The sequence below is a fragment of the Mandrillus leucophaeus genome, unplaced genomic scaffold, assembly GCF_000951045.1.
Source record: "Mandrillus leucophaeus isolate KB7577 unplaced genomic scaffold, Mleu.le_1.0 Scaffold209, whole genome shotgun sequence".
Taxonomy (NCBI): Eukaryota; Metazoa; Chordata; class Mammalia; order Primates; family Cercopithecidae; genus Mandrillus; species Mandrillus leucophaeus.
Window position 1 is genome coordinate 568,555 of NW_012102132.1, and position 23,213 is coordinate 591,767.

Consider the following 23,213-nt stretch of genomic DNA (forward strand, 5'->3'; position numbering starts at 1 on the left):
GAGGTGATTAGGTTATGAGGGCTCCACGCTTGTGAATGGGATTAGTGACCTTATAAAAGAGGCCCCAGATTGCCCCTTTTGCCCTTCAGTCATATGAGGTTACATAGAAGGTGCCATGCTGGTGCCTTGATCTTGGACTTTCTAGCCTCCAAAACAGTGAGTAATACATTTCTGTTGTTTATAAATTACCCAGTATGTAAGGTGTTTTGTTACAGCAGCTCAAATGGACTAAAACATACACTCTACAATTAGAAGAGTTTATTTCACTATGTCAGCTGGAAGCCCAAGCAAAACAAGCTTAGAATAAAGAATAAACTAGAAAAATCCTGCAAATGTGGACTTTGATCAATTTCCTTCCTGATAAGATTCAGATAATTATATGAAAGAGTTTGCCATTAAGAATCAGAATAATTGTTTGATTAAGTATAATCAAATGATTTCTTGTAAGTGGCAAGTGCAAGACCCATTGATATGTAAAATAAATTTTATTTCTTGAAAAGAGTACAATTTTATTTGCTCTTAGAAGACTATACAAAAGATAGAAGATGGTGTATACCAATTTTATTTTTCTAATTTAATAGTTATTAAATCAAACTCTATTAATCTAAACAAGGAATCCTATTTTCTTTGTGCGAAGAAAAAACCAGCAGATAAATTTCTAAGTGTCACAAAAAGAATTGTGGGTGTAAAGTTCTTGTTATTATTAATACGAGTTAGGTGTAAAATAGCCAAAGAAAATCTCCTTAAAAATCACCATTATATAAGACTTACTCTAGAGAATAAAGATGACCCCTGGAATGTACTTAGCAAGACAATAAATAAAGGTGTAAGCATCAGGCGTTCTCTGAATAGGGATATTTCTTAATTGGGTGGTATATTATTTTCCTCCAGTCATGAGATAGATATGCCTGTCCACAGAATAGATGCCTTAGGGATAAATCTTAAGGTGAGTAAATGATTTCATTCTGAGCATAAAGAGTTTTTGTACTTGTTTATTAGAAATACCATCTAAAACTCAGATTATTATTTTTGATTTAGGTTAACAATAATGTCTTGGTTCCTGTTTCTTTTTCTCTTTCCCATGTTGCTTAGCACCCATTATCAGTGATGTCAAAAGATGGCAGGAGGGAAAAAAAGGATTAAAAAATACCACAAAATAATTGATCAGAAAGAGTACTTCTTGAATGCACTGTAATTTTGCTCTCAAGTAGGAATTTTAAACCTCTGCGGAGTGAATCTTTGTCTCATGGGAAAAGGATATTTCCCTTTCTGGATCGGTCAGAGCTCCCATCTGCCTCCTGCCATGACCATCCCTCATCATAACTGTGACTGTTATGCTCCTAGTTGAAAAGACACTGGATTTATGCTGTACAGCATGCACAAATGGGACACTGGCCTGTAATGTTTGATTGATCGGATTCGCAGGAGGGCATCTGAATACCATATGAGGCGTGAGGCTGGTGTTCCCCAGTCCCTACAGTGAGCTGTAGTGTTGGGGATAGGCTGGGCCACGTTGGGCGGGCTACACTTTTCAAACTCACTCGGTTCAGCTGTGGTGACACAGGCCGGGGGCATCTCAAGCTGTTTGGGGCTTGCACTAACCACGTGTGACAGACACCTTTGCTCCTGCTTCCCAGCAGTAGGATCTCAACTAGAAACAGTGGGCAAATCGCTCTTCTACTTGAGAGCAGACTACAGAGGTGAGGACTGACTTGTATTTCATATTAAAATGAAAGGATGCTTACACGCCAGCAGGATATTAAAACCATAAATATTATAAAAGATGAGTTTGCAAACACTGTTTCCTCAGAGAAATCGTTTCTTATGCCCCAGACTAGGTGAGGGACCTCTGTTATATACTACCCTGAATTCCTTTTTTTGTGGCACTCACTGGCATTGTCGTGAATCAATCCATTATTTGAGGAATTATTTGTTTCTTATTGGTTCTCAAATATTTAATGTTAATTCCATAAGTGTAAAGAATTACATCTTTTTCTATCATTCTCCCCAGCACCCAGGGCAAAATGCGATTAAGCTCTTCCTTTCCCTTCTTTTCCCTTTTCTTCATGAATAATTTAATCCGAAAGACATTAGGTGGGACAGAACAAGATAGGTGTCCGTGGTGGAAAGGGGAGGGGGTTTGGAGGCCTAGACTTGGATGTCAGAGCCCTAGCAGAGTAAGCAGGGTATCTGCATCCTCATACAACCAAGGGATGGGCTCATTTAACTCCTGTCCCATAGCAGACACTCTTGGTGTACTCAGCCACTTTGGAGAGGGGGGAGAGAGCCATCACATTATAAATGCAATTAGAAAAAACATCTGTTAGATTGATTTTTCATTGTTTCAACCAGTTCTTGTGGCATTGTAGAGACAGATCACTAGTTAATTTCATTTGATGGGCAGTAGTATCTGTGCTAATTGAATTTTTGACTGGATGGTTGGGAGTCATAAAAACATATTTGTATTTGTATGTGTGTGTGTGTGTATGTGTGTCTGTATGTGTGTGTGAGAGAAGGAGACGAGAGAGAGAGAGAGAAAGAGAGAGAGAGGAAACCACAACCTTTCAAATCAGGCAGATTCTGATTCAAGCCTTGGTTGCCTCATTCATAAAATGGGGTTGATAATAAATTTGCTTGTGGAATTGTGGTAATCATATTAAATGAGCTGTCCATATTTATTCATTATGAAATCTTGACATAGATGCTCAAAGATGGGGTGCTTCAAAAAATTTTTTGTGCTATGGACCACCTTGGAAGTCTGGTGAAGGCAGTGAATTCCTTTTTGAAAGAGTGTTTTTCAAATACATAAAAAATAAATAGAGCTAAAAGGGAGCCAATTGTACTGAAATATAGTTGTCAAAATATTAGTAAGCACATTTGTGATACAGTAATTTATGTGTTTTATTGGTATATTCAACAAGATCTAGTGACAGAGCTAATAACCGCCATAATTTTGAAGCAGAGATGAGCATAAATGATGTGTTAATACCAAGGTATTCTGAACAACTGTAATGTCATACAAATGAATCTGTGACATTTATTGGTGACGAAGACACAAGTCTTACTAGTAAAACTGTTGTCTGTTTGCTATATTCATAGACAAAGACAATGTTAAATATTAGTTAGAAGTTGTGATAAAAATACCATTCTCTCCTCTTCTGAGTTCACAGACCTCTGAATTCTAGTCTCGAATTCCTCAGTGCAGCCTAGGTTAAAACTCCTACTTTAAGATCACATTGACTTACACAAATTTTTCTATTCCTGTCACCTTCTCCAAAGGTAAGTAAATAGAGTCTGTGATGATAGCTGTGGAACTTTCTGCCCTCCAGCTGCCATTACGAGCTTGTCCTCAGTCTGGGATTCTGGAAGCTGTGCCTACAGCGTTCCCCTCCATCTTTTTTTTTTTTTTTTTTCCTTGAGATAGAGTCTCACTCTGTCGCCCAGGCTGAAGTGCAGTGGTGCGATCTCGGCTCACTGCAACCTGCGCCTCCAGGGTTTAAGCAATTCTCCCGCCTCAGCCTCTTGAGTAGCTGGGATTACAGGCACCCGTGATCATGCCTGGCTAATTTTGGGATTTTTTAGTAAAGACGGGGTTTCACCATGTTGGCCAGGCTAGTCTCGATCTCCTGACCTTAAGTGATCCACCCGCCTCAGCCTCCCACAGTGCTGGGATTACAGGCGTGAGCCACCACACCCGGCCCCCTCCATCTTATATTTGATGTTTCAGGGCATGAACTAGAGGAGCCTGTGTGTGCTTAGACATGGAGAAATCCTTACAATGTCCCAAATACATTTGCTCTGCTTGCCTATGGAGAATATGTGTGTGTCCAGCATCCTTTAGGCTTTCCAGTTTTCATCACTGGCCATGCTGGGTGGGCTTGCTTCTGAGAAAACACTAATATAGCCATAGTCATTTGTGTTAAAAAATGATTTCCCTTGCCTCCAGCAAGCTATTTGTCCTCTGAACTTTATTTATAAACACCCCCACAGTTAAGGCATCTGTTTCTTCATGTTAATTTCGCCGGCACCAGTCTTCCTAGCCGGGAAGGAGGGTTTCAGCCTGTGGGTAGGCCAAGAGAGAGAAGCAGGTAGCATGAGTGTTAGGCTGGGAAAGAAAAGCTCACCACAGGCCCTGCGGAACAGGCAGATGGAAATGCAGAGGGAAGCACCATTTCATTCCTAACCTCCCCTGGAGGTTTAGGGAAAAGGAAAGCTGTGAAGCCCTGAAATGAGCTCAGGCTGTAGAAACAAATGAGGTGGAGAAATGAAGAATCCAGGAAGAAAATAAAAGCCCAGTTTTTAAGTGGGTAAAAATTAAGCTGAAAAAGTTGAAGTAAAATGTCTTCTTACTTTTCTAATTAAAAAAGATAAATGATATGTGTGACTTTCCCTGCTTGGAAGCTGGCCTCTTGTGTCAGTTCAGAAGAAATCATTAAGAAACAACACTGACCTTGGAACTCTGGGATTACTGTTGCTACTCTGGCTACTTCTGTATCCACTGGCTGGGCTCTTTACAGACTCCCTTATGCCTCTTTTGGGGGTGAAGTGTGGAGAAAACTAGGTCGCTTGGAGATGAAAACAAAGGAAGGAGCAAAGAGTAGATGTAGTTTCGTGCTGGCTTTTGAGGCAAGCTGAAAATCACCAACGAGATGCCTGAGCACAGCCTCCCTGAGGTGGCTCCTTGATGTATCACGTTAACAGTTGAAATTGTCCACTAAGAGAGCAGAGAGGGCTGTTTGCGGGTAGAAGAGGCAGAGGATGGTGTGCTATACAGCTGCCGTATCTGTCTGAGGAAAGGATTTCCTCTCTAAGGCACCAAGAACTAGTAGCAGTGTGAGGTCCCTGGTTAGAAAAGGGTAGAAGGATGAGAGAATGATTAATTAAAAACCTAGGTTGGCCCTGAGCAGATCAAATGAGTAATAATGAAATCCATCAGCATCCTTGGCAGAAAAAGAATTTTCCTAAATGCTTAGAACCAGCATGAAGGCCCTATGGAGCTAGTTTCGTGTTTCTTTAAATCATGTCCTTTTCTGTGGATAAAAGTCCTACATCCTTAAGGCCGGGTGCGATGGCTCATGCCTGTAATCCTAGCACTTTGAGAGGCTGAGGCCAGAGGATGGCTTGAGCTCAGGAGTTTGAGAGCAGCCTGGGCAACATACTAAGACCCTGTCTCTATTGTTTTTAAAAGTTCTACACCTTCACTGTAGGAGCTTAACTACATAAAGAGAGAGATGAAAAGTAACCTATAACATTACCACCCAGAACAGCCCATGGTTAACAGTTTACCTTCTTTATTTCTTCTGTTTCCTTGGTTTCGATTTCCTCCGTAAAATGATAGAATGGACTATATTTATTTAAGAGCTATTTGTTACAGGGGAGGGAAGCTGGCAGAGGCCAGGCTCTGGGCCTCATGTTGCTCACTGTTCAATGTAGCACACAGTTTTGTCAGCTGGTTGCTTGCCTGTCCTTTCTCTTTGGGCGGTGAGTTACTCAATTGCCCCCAGCAGTTAGACCATCCTCCTCAGTGCCCCAGACCATCCTCCTCAGTGCCCCCTTGCCATCTTGTATGACCCTCTCTTGTCATAGTGTGAGTTCCTTAAGTTGAACCCTCAGTACTATTTTTTTCAATGATTTTTTTTTTTAGCAGGCAATTTTGAATGCCTACTTTGGGTCAGGTCCAATGGCAGGTGCTTACACATACCTTTAATTCATTTAATTCTTCATTTAATTCTACCAGTTTTCCTATTCCTAGGGCCAGGCCAGTATCTGGCATGCAGAAGGTTCAGTAGGAAGGCATTTTGGAAAGAATGTGAGCACTGAAGTTAGACTGGGTTTGGATCCCAACCCTTCTGGTCAGCTGTGTGACCTTGGGACAGCAATTTAACCTCTCTAAACTTCAACGTCCTCATTTGTAAAATGGATATAGTAAGATCTTCAATAGGGGCTTCTGATTAATGTTAAATGACATGATATATGCAAAATTCTCGTGCATACTATGTGTTCCATATGTATAAAATGAATGAATGAATGAAGAAATGAAGAAAGAACAAGTGATCAATTAGAGTCCAAGGAAGCAATTCAAAGACTACTGTGGGTATTCAGGTAGAAAAGGAGAATGAACTCAACCTTCATGCCCCCAAGGCCTTCATTCTCTCCCTCCAAATCTGGTCTCAGAAGAAGTCTTAACATGAGGCATTGAACTTTAGGTGAACATGTAAGTTGACATGCTCCCTCTCTGAAAAATATTTGCATTTTAAGGCAAATTTCCAATAATCTGGTTTAGGTAATATTTTGTAGAATTCCAGAGGGCTCACAGTTTCCTCTGAAGCCCATCTATGAACCCTGGGCCACCCAATTAGAACCTCTTATGTCTCCAGAAGTATTAATTGGGGGGGGGGGTCACAGATAAATTGTTAAGAGACTTTTCTGGTAAGATACATTTTGATTGGAAGCAAGTCAGGATACGATTTTAGTAATTGAGGCATGAAGGACTATACTCCAGTGGTGCCAGTATGATTGGACAAAAAAACTAGAGTCCAGAGACTTTAAATGTTGAGAACTGAAAATCGTGAGGCCCAACCGGATGCTGTCTTTCAGAGAGAGAAATAAAGAACAATTCAGATAAGGCTCCATGTTTTGAACCTGAGCAGCCAAGGTAATGACACCATAAGGTAATATAGAAGGGAGTTGGTTCGCTGGAGAACGGATGATAAATTTGATTTTAACCATAGTGAATTTGGGGTGATTAGGAAGCAGCCAGCTGTCGGGGGCAGCAGTTGGGGAAGTAGGGTATTGATGACACAGTTGGAGGTGTAAAGTCCTGAAGGAAAACCATTTCTTCCAGCACCAACATCGTGATTCTGTGATGACTGGGAATAAAAATTGGGGCTAGAGCTTCAACTGGGGGATCTTCATCTTAGATGTAAAGGTGAGGGTGTCAGGAAGGTGGATTAAAGGCCTGAGAGAAACAATGTAAAGAAAAATAATAAAGGACCAAGTACTAGATCTTGAAATTAGCCCACATTTAGGGGTGAGGGAAAGAAGTGACCTGAACAAAGGAGTTAAAAGTGGCTGGAGAGAGAAAGAAAGAGAAAGAGAGAAAGAGAGAGAGAGAAGATACAGTGCCACATAGGAGGACCTCTCAGTAGAGAATGGACAACCCAGCCAGACAAAGAATGAGGGCATAGGTACATCTCAAAAGACTTAGACAGATGGAGACCAAGAGGGAGGCACCTCTTCCTACTGATACTGAGACAGCATTTGGGTAAGACACAAGCTGAGCTCCAGCTCAGGAGAGGGAGAGAGGGCAGCACAGGGAATTTTGAGTTTGTTTGAGCTTCAATCTGGATGACAGAGAAAATCACTGAAGTGTCTGACAGCCTATTAGTGATCAGACTATGTTTTCTGCATTAGACAGATGGAAGCTCCGGGTAGAATTTAAGTCCAGTTTAGAGGGAAATATTTAAAAGTTACAATTTTGTGGACTTGAATTTGTGACTATAATATTTATACTGCCCAAACCATAAGAATTTGAATGCACGAAGGCATTTATTGTCTTCTTTCTTGACAGGTGTATCAACAAGGCACTTTAAATTCTTCAAAGCTCTTTCCCACTCAACTGTCTCATTTCATTCTTTTCATCTGGCAGGTAACGCAGGCATCATAGTTCCCATTTTACAGAAAAAGAAACTGAAGCTTGAAGAGATATGAGAATATTCCCAAAGTCCCAGGGGCCAAGCAAGAACCTCAATCCAAGGACTTTGAACTCCTGATTCTGTATTTCTTCCATGCCAGAACTTCTGAGGATAGGTTCAGAAGTTCTTACCATCCCCTTGGAAGTCTGTTTGGGTTTATAACTTCCAAGTTATATAACACACATTATAGAGTCTAATGGATCATTTGGGTAAATGTGTCACCAGTTCTGCTTATTGACTGTAGTGAAATAGGAATGTCCTCTGTGTGTGTGCGTGCGTGTGTGTATTGCATGTATGTGCATCTGTGTGCATACAAAGGAGGAGGGACAATTCAAATATCATTTTGAAGAATGGGCCTTTTAGCATCCCTCAAAACGCAGGATAACATAATGGCCAAAAGCATTTGCTCATTGTAAGATTTTGGACAAGTTTCCTCCCTTCCCATTGCCTCAATTTCTTACCTATAAAATGAGGATGACAGTATCTATTTTGTATGGAGTCTGAGAGGATTAAATGGGGTCTCCTGTGTAAATTACCCAGCTCTCTGATTTTCTGTTGTAAGTACACAAAACATGGTGGCCATTGTCACCAACACAAGCAGTACTCTGTGGAGGGTGGCCCACGATGGCTGCTCTACTTCTAAGTTCCAGGTAGTGTCAGGGACACTTGAACTGCTCATGTGCAATCAGCTGTGACCTGAAGTTTGACTTGTAGACCCTTCTGCAGCCTTGAGGAAAAGCTAGTCAGGGCAAAGTGGGGAGGGATGAGTACAAAGACAGACTCTGGAAAGTTATCTGGGTATGATCTAGTGGTGGGACCTGCTTTACAAAAGAAGGACTGTTCTTGAAAAATCTGTTACTATCTCCTAAGAAAGAAAGTAAACAGTTAGGGCTGTAAACTCCAGCCCATTAGACTGGCCCTTTCTAAATAGTGGCTACAATTTACTCACATAGTGAGTTTCCAAGGGCAGAGAGCACAGGCAGACCCACAAAGAGGTAAAGAAGGAACCTAGATTCTGACAGCCAGGCCAATGGGCAGGGAGCTGCTCCAGCCCTACAGAGATAGGCCAGGCTCTGGAGGGCCCTCTAGGAACTTTGGGGATTCAGAAAAGAAGCTGGAAGGGAGAGATGTGTGGGAGGAGGGATGAGCAGATGGAGCAGTATCAGAGGCAGAGAGAAGTGATAGTATTTTCAGCAGCTTCAGATAAAATACAACAGATTGTCCTACATGGCCCTAAATCTGGGTCTGGGAGGCAGTTTTCAAAAGATGGGCTTGAAAAACAGTTTGAATAAGGTTGGGAGTGGGAGAGCATATTTTCTAAGGAGATACATGCAGGAAGGGGTCAGTTCCTAAACTTCTGTCAAGCTGTTTTCATTATTACATCCTAGTTGATTGCAGCAGCTCAATAAATAATTGTTGACTGAATCAATGAATTAGACACACACCTTACACTGGCCATTAGCACATAAAACCTTGCTTTGGTTCTCAAATGGAACTAAAGGCCTGGCCAGCCCTGCCACTTCTACTTGGGCTGAATGAAACCTCATGCCCCAAGAAAGAAGTGACTTAGAAAAATGTAGACCATTACCATGACATTAATATTGCAACTCTTCGAGTGAATTAATTATCCCAGCCAACATGATCTCCATTGGGGGTGAGGACCGGCAGAGCCTTTGCATGTTAAACATTTGTAACAGGCTTTGCGGGGTGGAGCTTAGAGCATGGTCGTGCCCTTCTCCTATTAAAACCTTCTTTACGGAAAAGCTAAGCTCTTCTGATCAAACATTTTATCGTCAATTAATATGTGTGCTTCTTCTGGAGGTGTTTGCATTTTAAGCATGTTTTGTGTCCCCTACTAAGCAGATTTCTGACATTAAGGAGCATGTTGGAAAGGCTCCTGGAGTCTTGGAAGATGAGTTACTGCTGTCTACTGTGTCCTCATTACAGCAGCGCCTCGTTAGCACCCCTATGATGTTCCCCAGGCCCTAGCAGCCCTGGATACATCATGTAGCTCTTTCTGTCACCAGCTTTCGACAGAGAAGGCAATTCATCTGCTGCCTTTGAACTGGTTAGCTGGGCAGTAATAACCAACTAGAATGTAATTCAGAAGGGGCCGATTCCTTTAAATGCAAAAGTCTTGAGGTGGGAGCAGGTTAGCAGATTTAAGGACCATCAAGAAGGCCACAACATCTGGAGCCTAGTAGTGGCCAGGAAAGTGGTAGGAGAGCAGGTCCCAGAGGAAGCCAGTGTAGGCTCATGTAGGGCTTTACAAGTAGGTCTAGGTATAAAAGTCTTGGACTGGATGAGCTTACCTCGGTAAGTGTGTGTACAGTAGACAGGAGACTCAAGGTGTGTTCTAGTGCATTCCAAAATTTAGGATAAGGAGAAAGGAGGAAGATTCAAAAAGGAAATAGAGAACTAGTGGTCAATGAGGTGGGAAGTATGGAAGTATGTCACGTGCTGCTGAGACACTGAGCCCAATGAGATGGAGCACGGGTCATTGTGTTTGACAACATGGAAGCTGCTGGTGACCTAGAAGAGGATAATTTCAGTGGAGTGCATGAGGCTGGAAGCCTGATTGGAAAGAGATCTGGAAAGACTAGGAGAAGAGAGAGTATGGAGACAGCAAGTCTAGACATATAGTTATGCATCCTTTAATGACATGGATTCGTTCTGAGAGATGCTTCGTTAGGCAATTTTGTCATTATGCAAACATCATAGAGTGTACTGACACAAATCTAGATGGTACAGCCTATTACACACCTAGGCCATATGGTATAGCCTATGGCTCCTAAGCTCCAAATTTGTACAACATGTGACTGTACTGAATACTGTGGGCAATTGTAACACAATGGTAAGTATTTGTGTATCTACACGTATCTAAACATGGAAAAAGTAATGTGTTGCACTATGCCATTATAATGGCTACTATGTCATGACAGCTGTGATGTCACTAGGCTATAGAAATTTTTTAGCTCCATTATAAGCCTATGGGACTACCATTGTACATGTGGTCCCTCACTGACCAAAATATTGTTATGCGGCACATGACTGTATTTTATTTTAGTTTAATTATAGAATGGAGTAGGGAAATGGAGTGGTAGCTGGAGGCAACGATGGGGTTAAGAGTGATTGTTAAAGGTGAGCGACAGTTTGGGATGTTTCTATGCAGATGATACTTCCCAGTTGAAAGGGAAAAATTAATGATGGGAGGAGGGGTATCTTTGAGGAGATGAGAGCTGATGGGATTTCAGGGTGCAAGAGAGAGGCCTTAGACAGCCAACTCTTTCTGTGGGAGGGTCTGTGCAAGGGAGGGTAGAGATATAGAGAGGTGAGGATAGTTGGAGGTGGGCTTATATGGGGTTTCATTTCTGATGACTTCAATCATCTTAGTGAATGAGAAGTAAGGCTGTGAGCTGAAAGTGAGGAAGGAAGTTTTCTACCTTATTCTACTTTATTGAATAGTCAAGAATTTTAATTTAAAAGTTGTCCTTGGACGGGCATGGTGACTCACGCCTGTAATCTCAGCACTTTGGGAGGCCGAGGCAGGCAGATCACTTGAGGTCAGGAGTTCCAGACCAGCCTGTCCAACATGGTGAAACCCTGTCTCTACTAAAAATACAAAAATTAGCTGGGGGTGGTGGTGGGCACCTGTAATCCCAGCTACTTGTGAGGCTGAGGCAGGAGAATTGCTTGAACTGGGGAGGCAGAGGTTGCAGTGAGCCAAGATCACGCTATTGCACTCTAGCCTGGGCGACAGAGTGAATTGTGTTTCAAAAAACAAAAACAAAAACAAACAACAACAACAACAAAATAAAACAAAAATAAAAGTTGTCCTTGCAGATTTTTCTTTTAGAAACATCAGTAAACAGTACAACATATGTACATGACTTTTCAAGCACAACTTTTAGGGGGACTCAGCAATTTCAGGCATGCATGGTCTTTAGGGACGTTCTCTTCGTAATCAAAACACCATGCACTGGCCCCAACTGACTACAGACAGTTTTCAAACTGAAAATCTACCCCTCACCCCCAAGGGAAACAGCAAACAGGGTCTTGTTTACATTGCAACATTAATTTAAAAATTCTTGTTTGTTCTCTGGTCTATGACTATTTTGCTTTTTTGGATATTTATGGCATGCATTTCATTCATTTCAATTTCATTTCAGAAACCGTAATATGAGAAGTGACTATGAATGCCAATATTTGTGTCCCATTCTCTTACATATTTAAAAAATTCTCCTTCAATGGACTCTTCAGTGGATATCCTTGACTTGTTTTTCTGAATATAGTGGTTGTCAAACTTGAACGTGCATCAGAATCCCCTAGAGGATTGTTAAAACCCAGGGTGCCAGGCCCCCACTCCCAAAGCATCTGAATCTGTAGGTCTGGGATGGAGCCTGAGAAATTGCATTTCCACCAAGTTCCCAGATGACACTGATGCTGCTGGTCTGGGGACCGCACTTTGAGAACACTGCCTTAATCCATTCTATAATTTCCTCTTTTCTAGTAGTTTTTGAGGGAGGGCCATGTGGCTGCAAGGCTTCTCTCTGGACCCGCAGGACTGATGGGGAGGGTGATATAGAGGAGAATGGCTCACAAGCTTGCTCTACCCCTCTCTCCTCCCCATAGAAGCTCTTTAGCAACCCCTTACAGAGGAGACCCTGGGCTGGGTGGACCTTTGGTTTTCCCTGCAGAGCATCTCTGCTAATTCTTGTGTCTGTCCTTGTCCGAAAGCAGTCATGACTGCAGCTGCCCCAGGGTGCCTTCATCTTTCAAGTCCTGATCTCTTGTGCCCCTTAGCACCTCCTCTCACCCAAATTGCCTTTCCCTGCTCAGATCCCTGATCTCTGGCTTTCCCCCGTCTGCTGCCAGTTGCTCCCAGCAAGCTCTTGGTACCGGATGGATGGGCCTTCATAATAACCCTGGCAGGCAGCTGTGGGCCAGGGCCTCCCCTTTGAGGCGGGTGTGTCTTTGATTTCTAGATAGATTAGCAGCACACAGAAGCAAAGCCCATGTAAAAGGCTGGAGTAAAAGGACCAGCTCTCCACATGACACATGCCTGTAGTACACCGTGACTGGCAGGTAAGGGGAAAATCTATTTGCAGTGCCCAGCAAGCTAGACGCTTGTTCTGAAGAGCCTGCGAGACCTAAAAATACCACAAAGGGTGGGAGGGAGAGAAAGGAAACTTTAGCATGGAATATTTTCAAAAAATTAAAAATAGAAAGGCCTTTGGTAAATGAGAGTCACCAGTTGCTGTTCTGCTCACCACCTATGGGGCTTTTAGGATTCCTAGCAGACAGCCAGTAGCTGGCGTGGCAGGAACAGTGACATTATTTTGAGAAACAGAGTCAAGCCACCAATAGATAGATGGTAGAGGCAAGTGTGGAGAGATGAAATTGCCACGTGGTGGGCTAAATTGATTGGGATTGACAATAAACTGGCCTGGGAATTAATGAGATCCAATAGACGTGGGGTTCTTCTCTGATTTGATGAACCACTTTGTCAGGCTTGCTTAACCTTGGTCTCAAATCAGTGAGACTGTGTAGTTTGCAACAGGACCCTGATTATGCTCCTCTTTTTATTAGGGTGCTGAAGTGCTGCCCCAAATCTCTTGTACAGCCTCCTCCTCCCTCTCCCTACCTCCTCCCCCTGCAGCCTTTTCATTCATTCTAAGCTCTGGCAGGTGTTTGGTTTGGTTTCATTTTTATTGCCTTTCTTAAAAAATGCCCGGATTAGTGAAATAAACGAATGTCTTCCATATGGATGAGCTTTCCCAATCAAGGACCTCATATATAAATAGATTGGGCCCAGCACTAGCCAAATCGTGGGATGAGGGAAGCTGCGATATGTTAGCAGAGTCTAGAAGGTTTACCTTGTATCTCTATCCAGGTCTGGAAGAAAAATGGTACCTGAAAAAGGATGAGGCTTATGCAGAGGAGGAAACTGGATTTCTGCTCTCTAAGGGGTTCAACAACTCAACTCATCAGCGTAGGCACAATTGGGAAGGGTTTAGAACAGGGGCACGTGTTCTCAAAAAGACAATTCCCAGGGGAACCCAAGGTAGAAATGTAGGCTGCAGGCTCTGGAGGCAATCTGATTTATTTTCCAGTTCCCCCATAACAGATGAAGCAGAGAAGACCCTCAATAAATGTTTTCAAATGAATAAATGGGTGGTGGACTAGGTTGGCATTCATGCCAAATGATGAGACTTACCCTCAAGACTGGGGATTTTTCAGTGAGGAGTGCAGCAAACTGTCTTAGGGTACTTCAAGGACTGGCTGGTTATCACCTGAACTGTGCCCAGATTACACATTCCCAGCTGTCAAGTTACCAACTGTGTGCCAGAGGTCAGTGCCACCTCCACCCAAAGAGACAGCTGGCAGGGCCATTGTGTCAGTAATGTCTCATACCTGAGCATGACCTTAAGCTGCCCTCACAGTCTGGCCCTGTCCTGTTCAGCTCATGAGCAAGATCAGGTCTGTGCATGGTTGAAAATTCCTCCTCCTATAGACAAACTAGGTTGATAAATATTGTATGTTGCTGAATTTCCATGGCACTCTCTGAGGACTTCAGGCGCTCCATATCACGGATAGTCTTGATGTAAAATGTTGTATCATATAAGATGCACCAAAAACTCCTAGGGGTATATGGAAGTGCTTAGATAAATAGACAATCTGGGCAAAAAAATGACTCCAACTGAGTTGACTTTGGAGATAGAAGACTTGGGAGGAATTTCTAGCATTTTTAAAACAGCTTTGTTGTTGGGAATTCAGAAATATAGTATCTTGGGTATAGGTTTTATTTTTACTTTATTTTTGTTGAGACAGAGTCTCACTCTGTCACCCAGGCTGGGGTGCAGTGGTGCGATCTCAGCTCACTGAAACCTCCACCTGCTTGGTTCAAGCAATTCTTGTGCCTCAGCCCCATGAGTAGCTGGGATTACAGGCATGTACCAACACACTCAGCTAATGTTTTGTAGTTTTAGTAGAGACAAGGTTCCGCTATGTTGGTCAGGCTGGTCTCAAACTCCTGTCCTCAAGTGATTTACCCGCCTCAGCCTCCTAAAGTGCTGGGATTACAGGCGTGAGCCTCCGCGTCCAGCCGGGTATAGGCTTTAAAATGTACACTAAAGATCACAAGGTATCTAATTTAATATATTCAATATATAAGGTTCAGAGAGGTTAAGTGACTCTTCATGGCTTATCACCAGTTTAAAGCCTCACAATGTTAAAATCAGCTACCTGGGCTTAGAATGAAAGACAATTTCATCAGTCTTTCCATGATACCATTTTGCATTTCCTTTTCATGGTGGTTCCTTTTTCATCCCTGATTTCAAAAGCACGGATGGTTAAGAACATTAGGGAAGAGAACATTGAGTGTATTTTGTGTGCCTCACATATACTAGGTACTTCATATACATGAGCATATATGATCCTAAAAATACTCCTTTTAAGTTGGTAGTAAAAGCTAGATTTTGCAGTTAAGGAAACCAAGGTTGAAAGAAGTGGCTAGACTAGCACACCAATTTTAGGCATGTTAATTTGACTACAAAAGCCATGCTTGATTTACATTACCACACGCACACCAGACTGCCAACCAGATTAGCCCAGAGGGCTGAGTAAGATCAGATCTTACTCTTGTCAACTGCTAGAGTATAAGGACACTGAGTTAAGACAAGAGAGATGTCAATGCGGCCTTAACACATAATAGAAGCCTGCACATTCATTCTTTGATAATCAGTGAAGCCATAGCAAAATTAAAATTAGGAAAGTTGCTAGTAAAGAATAACAACGTATAAAACCAAGACGTGAAACACTGTTTCCTCTCCCTAAGTCCTTAGCTGCTGCTTTGGACTTTAAACTCATCTATCAGGTGAGGACAGCTTTTTCCAGTATTGAAAGAGCTCCTATAATGTTTGTGGAATGATTGAATGAAAAAACAAACTTATTTTCAGAAGTCCCAGGTGCAAAACAAGGACCAATAGTTAGAAATTTAAAAAAGGCAGCTTTAAGCGAAAAGGAAAGAAGGACTTTCTAGCAAGTGGATTTGGGTGACTGTGGTTGCTTCAGGATGAGCTAAGTTCTTTTTCTCAGACATGCTGAAACAGAGATTTGGAACTACTTTGCGAGTTGGCATTGAATAAATGTTGGGCTGGATGATCTCCAGGGGTCTGAAACATCTGAGAGTCCATATTTTGTGGCACCAACAGTAAGACAATCAATAGTTGACTGGACTCTGACTTTTCTAACCTGTCATTGTGCAACACCTCTGCTTAGTTTGCTCATCATTTCCGTCAATACTAATGGAAGGTGCAGTGAGCCCAAATACATCTTCAGTTGGAAACAGATTTAGCTCTTATCTGAGTCAATTCTGGTCTACTACTCAATGCCAAAGAAAGATTTTGCGGGGTGAGACACAAGGCAAATGAGTATGTATGGTTCTACCTGAGACAAGGACAATTTAAAGAGAAGAGTGGGTGGGAGCCACAAGGAGGCAGGACTGAGTCCTCTGGAGGTGGTGACTTCTGCCTGAGAAAGTGGCTCAGCTCAGGTAAACTATGGATGGAGCTGTGAAAGGACACAGATGGTATTCAGAAGGTCAGGCCATTACCTCTTTAAGGTCCCTTACAATCAAAGACTCTGGTTTTTAATGAGGAGCCATTTGGGAACAGGAGACCTGTTCCCTGCCACTTTTTTTAGGTTAGGGACTTTCTTCCAAGTAATGCATCTATTAAAGTGAAACATATGCCAATCCTATGACCAGCAATCCACTTCTGGGTGTGTACCCAATAGAAATGGGAGTTTTATATCCTCCAAAGGCATGTTTAAGAATATTCATGGTAGTTTTATTCATAATAGCTCCAAACTGGAAACAACCTATTATGTCAGTAAACAGTAGAATGTTAACCTGAATTGTGGTGTATTCATACCACGTGGTGATGGAAAAGTAGTGACTACTAATATATAAAATAAAATTGATGTGTCTTATAGACATAATATTGAGTAAAAGAATTAGATGCCAAAAAATATATACTGTACGATTCCATTTATATGCAGTCCCCAAATTGGCAAAATATTCTGTGGTGAGAGAAGTGTGAACAGTGGTTTTCTTTTGAGGAGGGACTATTGACTGAGATGGGGCATGAAGACAATTTTGGCGTTACTAGAAATGTTCCATATCTTTATCTGATGGTGAATAAATATAAAAATTTATGAAACTGTGATTTATTTTTCATTTTAGTATATGGAAGTTATATTTCGATTTTAAAAAGCTAAAAAAATTAAAAGACATAGTAGTTACTTTCCCATAAAGACTGGGTTATAGTCTAGATTCTGCCAGAATTCTATGTTAAGGGAAAATATTTTATCCTATTGCTTTGATAAACTGGTCCATCTACAAAAGAAATTATTGGACAGGGACTAGTATAACCACTAATTACAGAAGATACTCAATAAAACATATTATAGAGATTTCAAAATGTCCTGAATCAAATTTTGGTTTCCAGACCTAGGTTCTACTTCCAGTTCCACCACTAATTAGTTGTGTGTACTTGATGATTTCATTTTTTGGGGGAGGGGGCTTCAATTTTCTCATGAATAAAATGGCAAGCCGTTCATTCATTCATTCAATCAACAAATATTTATTGAGTGCCTGCTATGTGCAAGGCATTGAGCTAGATGTTTGTGGGAAACAAAATCAAACAGCTTCTTACAGAGTTGAGAGGTTTGACTGAGATAATACATGTAAAATCTCATCATAGCAGGAAAGGCTGCAGTATTGCAAGAATTTGTTATTAGGACATGACCATTACAGTCAATGTCTTATTTAGTGCAACAAGGTAATTCTTTACCCCAGGAAATTAATACTTTTGCTAAAATATTATTCTCAGTATTCTGTATATAAACATTTGCATCTAGTTGGAAAATTTACTCTGTACTGAGATTTTCAATGTTAAAGGCCCCTTTAGATGTTAATGTGTTATAAATTGAGAAAGATTTAACATACAGTGTGTTGGATATAATACAGTTGTTCAACATTTGGAAACCAAATGTGTTTTGTGCCTGGTTACTTTTCCATGTGCTAGAAAACTACAAAATTAGTAAAAATAGAAGTCATAAATGCAAAAAGTAAGTACAGTATGATACCATTTTAAAAGGGTTATAAAACATGAAAAAGAATACTATTATTGTTTCTGGATGTATGCAAGCACATCAGTGACAAAAGTATCAAACCATGTCTGCCTATAAGCAGTATAAAATTCTAGGAAAGCATGTCTTAGATTGGGTGTCCCCATAGCCAATCCTGAGAACAGGACTTGAATGCTCAGTGTTTATCAGAGGGTGATCCCACGGAGCAGGGAAAGGGAGAAAAAGAAGGGAAAAGGCCAAGAAAGAGTGTGTTGTTGACTTTACTGCTGTGCGCAAAAGGGCTGGACTCCAATGGGACTTCTGAGATTTGTCTATTCAAAGAGCTTTTACATATGCACTAGCTCTGTCCCAATTGGTTGATGTTTCTCCTTGGGTTGTTAATTCCTCCATACTTCCTTGATGTGCCTGTGAGGATCGAGTGTGTTCTTGAGGGTTTTGAGGAAAAGTCTTTGCGTAAAGAATTGGAGACTTCAGGCGGGCCCTGAAGTGGGGTACTGCCAACGTGGCTGAACCCAGAGATGTGCTGAGGACATGTGACACAGAGCACCAATCATATCTATTCAAGTTCTTATCCCTAGGAAAACAGGAAAAGAATGGGATGAGGAAGGAATATACAGGGAGCTTCCACTGGACTTCTAGTGTGTTAATAGCTTAAGAACATGTGTGAAGAAAATATGGCCAAATGTGACTCTTCAGCAAAGCTAGAGGGTAGGTGTATGAGTGTTCGTTATATTATTCCTGAAACTTTTCTATATTCTTGAACTATTTCAAATTAAGAAAAAATAGGTTGCATCGACATTAATTTGTTTCAGGGGAGCTCTGATTGAATAATTATGCAGAGCAGTTATGTGTCAAATAGTAATATAATTTGCCACTAGTTCTTAAATTAAGTTAATGTACCTAAGTATAATTTCGATGGAATTTGACTAACAAAATATTGAGTTTTATCCCAAATGTCATGGTTTAATTTTTATTCTAGTTGAGAGATCTCACTTGATAAACTTTTGATTATATTTCCAGTTGTCTTATCAGAGCACTTTGTAAACGGGGTGATTTATCCATTTTCTGGTTGGGAAAACTGTAACTCAGAAGAATTTAGTAATTCATTTGAGATCACTCAGCAGTAGAAAGGCAAGAGAACAATGCAGGAGCTCTGCCCTTTTGTTTTAATCTGTGATCTTCTCCCTGTTTTAACCAAATCTTCACAAAACGATTAGCAGAACAACCTAAGGTATAATCTGGAGGACACTTGCTTGTGATTGGATCTACATAGGGGAGTGAGGTAGGGGACCATGGGATTTATAATCTCCACACTCAAGTGCTTTATAATCTTATGAAAATATAAATAAACATATCAGCCATATCAGCCCATCCGTCCCTCCCAAGTGTGAGGAAATGGTCACAGTGGGTTTTGCCTACAGAATATCAGCAGCAACAGCCGCCACTATGCAACTATTTACTGAGCGGCCACTGTGGGAAGGTACTGCTGTTAGCATTGCTCATTTCCAGACCACCCCAAGGTTACTGAGTTCCTCTTAACCTTTCCTTAGATGTGTGTGCATTGTGCTTTGTCCCCTGAGGTGGACAACTCCTTGTCCAAGGGCAATTTGTTCGTAGCGGGAGGTGTTTTGAGGAGCGAGCAAACTCAAACCTGATGACCACGTAACAACCACAAAAACCAACACAGCCACTTGAGGAAATCCCCCTTTGCAAGGACACTTTTGAGACCTCATGGCTCCACTCAGGTCAAACATTTCAAGTGGTTGAACTTGGAACTTGGACTCAGAACTTTGTTTTCCGGAAGGAAATTGATTGGCTGTTTAAATGGTCAATGGGTAAATATTGCAGAATAACAGCTGCAGCTCTCTGGGCTTTTGACACTTACGACTGATGGAAAATGCCATTTGTACCCCTTGATTTACGTGTAAAAAACCCGGTGCAAAATGACAGCCAGAGGGTTTGTTTTGCTTTCTGCCTCTTCTAGCTGAATGGCATTTGAATCGAGGAGTTCCTGTGGCATAAAGGAAAGTGGCCTGGTCTCCTCTATACACTTTCCAGACCTATCACTGCACCCATGAAGTATTAAATATTCCTTTTGATCTTGGCCCCCTGAGAGCTGCATCCTAATTCCTCAAACTGCTCTCTAACAATTGGCTACCTCAACTTCCTATTTGTTCTTTGAGTTGTCAAAGCAGGGAGTATCAGAACTGGGGAGCGCAGAGTTTCTACGGGAAAACTAGGCTCACTGACAGCAGTCAGTTCCTCAGTGGCCCCAGTGGGAACCCATTTGGAGGAAGCTGTGTATCTTAGATGTCTGTGTGTCTTGACTACTTACCATTGGTCTAGTTTTTTTCTTACTTCTCTGGCCATACCTTCTGCCATCTTGGTGTTCCTCAGTGTTCTTTGGCAGAAATTCTTAACCAGGAATCTGTGAGCTCTGTGGCAGATGTTGGTGTTGCCACATTCATGTCTCCTGGGCTCTCACCTTTAGGGACAATCTGATGGCTTCTTACTGCAAATACCTGTACCCGTCTGTCTGCGAGTGTTCTCTGGCTACTGGGCCATGTTGTTCTTGGGCCTGCAAGGATAAGGGCTGGGTAGGGCCTGTGTCCTAGGTGAACAAAAGGGCCAGAGAATGAATGCCCCCAGGGGTGCCCTTCAACCAATGAGGGATGGTAAACAGCAGACAAATGCCTCAGTTTTCTTGTACCTAGGTGAGATTCTTCTAGGGCATGTTCCACAGGTTTCTCAGAGGGGCCCCAGAAGAATTGAGCCCCAGTTGCCCACCTGTTCATTGATGCACCTTTATTGGCTTTTCTCCTTTCCCTTGTCATTTGCTCATTTCTCTACTCACGCTCCATGTTTTCTGAGATCACCTCCCAAACAAATTTCTCACAGTCAAATCTTTGTCCTAGAGTCAGCTTTTGGAGGAAACAAAACTAAGGCTTCTGAAATGTCATGCAAAGTTATGTTTAAACTTGTGAATATGGAGAGCCTTCATCAACTTTTCAAAAGGGTCTGTGACCCCCAAAGAGGTCAATAACCAGTACCTAACTCCTTCTTCCCAGGTCTTCTCACCCACTCCTGAGATTCAGACACAGGGAGCATGTGCCTTCCAGATGTTACCCACTGGAAGTCTCACAAACATCTCACATTCCAGTCTGTTGTGGCTACTGTGCTGTGCCAACCAGAATCCCTATTACGATGGAAGGCCCCCCTCCATCAGCTACTGAGAAGGTTGTCAGCTTATGTCTCAGCTACTAGCCTTTTCCAGGAATTGCCATCAGCCGAAGGGAAACATATCACCCAAGGTTGGTGCATCCAATGGCTTGTTTATGTGAGTGAGTGGAGGCCTGGCTCCCTTGCCTTGACTCAAGGCAACTCTTCAGGGCTCTCCTGGCTCCAGAACTCCCTGTGAGTCTGGCTGAGGCCTTCCTGTGACTGTATCATAGGCCACCTCCTCCCCCTGTCCCATCTTGCTTCCTTCCCCTTCTCCCAACAAGGGTCAATCCTGAGAGCACTTCCCAATAAACTTCCTGTATGCCAATCTCCAAATAAGAGTCTGCTTCCTAAAGAACTATACCTGTGACAGCATCTGGGAATCATTTCTGCCTTCTCTCTTTTCTTACCCACCACCCCTGTATAATGAGTCACTCAATCCATCAAAACTTGAGTCTTGTTGACTATGATTTAGGAGCATCTCTTGAGTCCTTCCACGGTCTCCTACTCCACTCTTATAATCTCTTCAGTTATTTTCCAGACGTCTGTGACAGCCTCCTAACTGCTCCCAGACTTCTGTTTTGTTCCTCTCAAATATGTTCTTCCATTGCAAAACACAGTGATCTTTCAAAAGAGCAAATCTGGTTGCTATGTTGTGTATGATCGTCCAATGACTTGCTATTGCCCTGAAGATAAAGTTCTTGATTACGACTCAGACCTTCGTAACCTCCATTCTTTATAGACCCCTCCAGCCTCATGTCTCCCCACTTCCTGCTGTGTGTGCTGTGCTCCAGCTAAACTGGCCAACTTGCTGTCTCATATTTCCCACAGTCTGGGGCCTTGGTGCCTGCTTCTCCCTCTGCTGACGGTTTTGCTCTTCCACCTTCACCCAACACACACACACACGTACACACATGTACACACACACACACGTTTGCACACACTGTTGCTCCTTTTTAGGTTTCTCAGACCCCAGTGCCCCTCCCAGTTGCCTCCACAGCTCCACTTTGGTGTTCCACAGTTGGAGCATTTTTAGGTTGGGTTTCTCAGAAGTAGACCCTGAAATGAGGATTCCTGGGGAAGTGATTTCTAGGAAGTGTTTCCAGAAATAGCAGTAGGGGAGTAGGGAAGCAGGAGACAGAAGGGGAGGAAACCAAACCAGGGTGGATTGGTTTCCTCCCACCATAGTGGCAGGAAACCAAGCCATTATTAAGCCAGCTCCTCTAGAGGGTAGGTGTTATAGCTTTGTCTCAGTCCCAGAGGCTGAGTTCTGCAGGCAGTGAAGGCCACACCGCAGTACTGTTCCTAACAGGGCAAGGGAGCTAGAGTATTTAGACATGTATTAGTCATTGGTTAAGAGAAGGGGAAAGGAAAGTCCCCAGGTACTTCTGGTTTTCTCTGATGCAGGCAAAGCAGGCTCTAGCAGCCTGAGGGCCACCCTTTGACAAAGACACTGGGGTGATCTCTGTGGGACAAAAGCACCTTGAGGGCAGGCAAGGTTCCAGGGAGGTGTGCTCCAGGGCTCTTACCACACCTGGCTGTAATGGCCTGTCAACTGCCTGTGGCCCCCTGCCCCTCCTTGTCCTATGAGGCAGTGAGATCTTGGCTGGCAGCATGAGTATTCACCATGGTAAACCTAGCACTGAGTAGGGGCTCAAATATGTTTGTCAGATGAATGAATGAGTAGATGAACAGATGCATCACCAAATGGGTGGCTGAATAAATACACCTTCTAACAGCAGCCTTCAAAACAGGGATCTTCTACAATGAGAACACTAGCAGACAGGTGCAACTTTCCTACATTTGAAAATACTTTGTCCTTTTTGGGAGAGAAGCATGCATACATTCATGGAAAAGAGGATCCTTTTCTTTTGCAGGGACCCATGAGGAAGCGGGTTTATATGCTTAATGCAGAGCACGTGTTACATAGAAGTCTCACTTTCCCAGTTAGAGAGGTCTGGTGCCGGCAGGCAGCAGGAATGTCAGGCCTCGCGATGAAAAAGCAATAGATAGCTCTGGATGCCTTCAAGTCTGAGGGCAGCCAGGAGCCATGGACTCTTAGCCCTAGAAATGACTGTGAAAAATAAATCCACCACCCTCATTGTTGCATTTCACACTGAGTGTGAAAGGAGTTAACTTCCTTGCTCA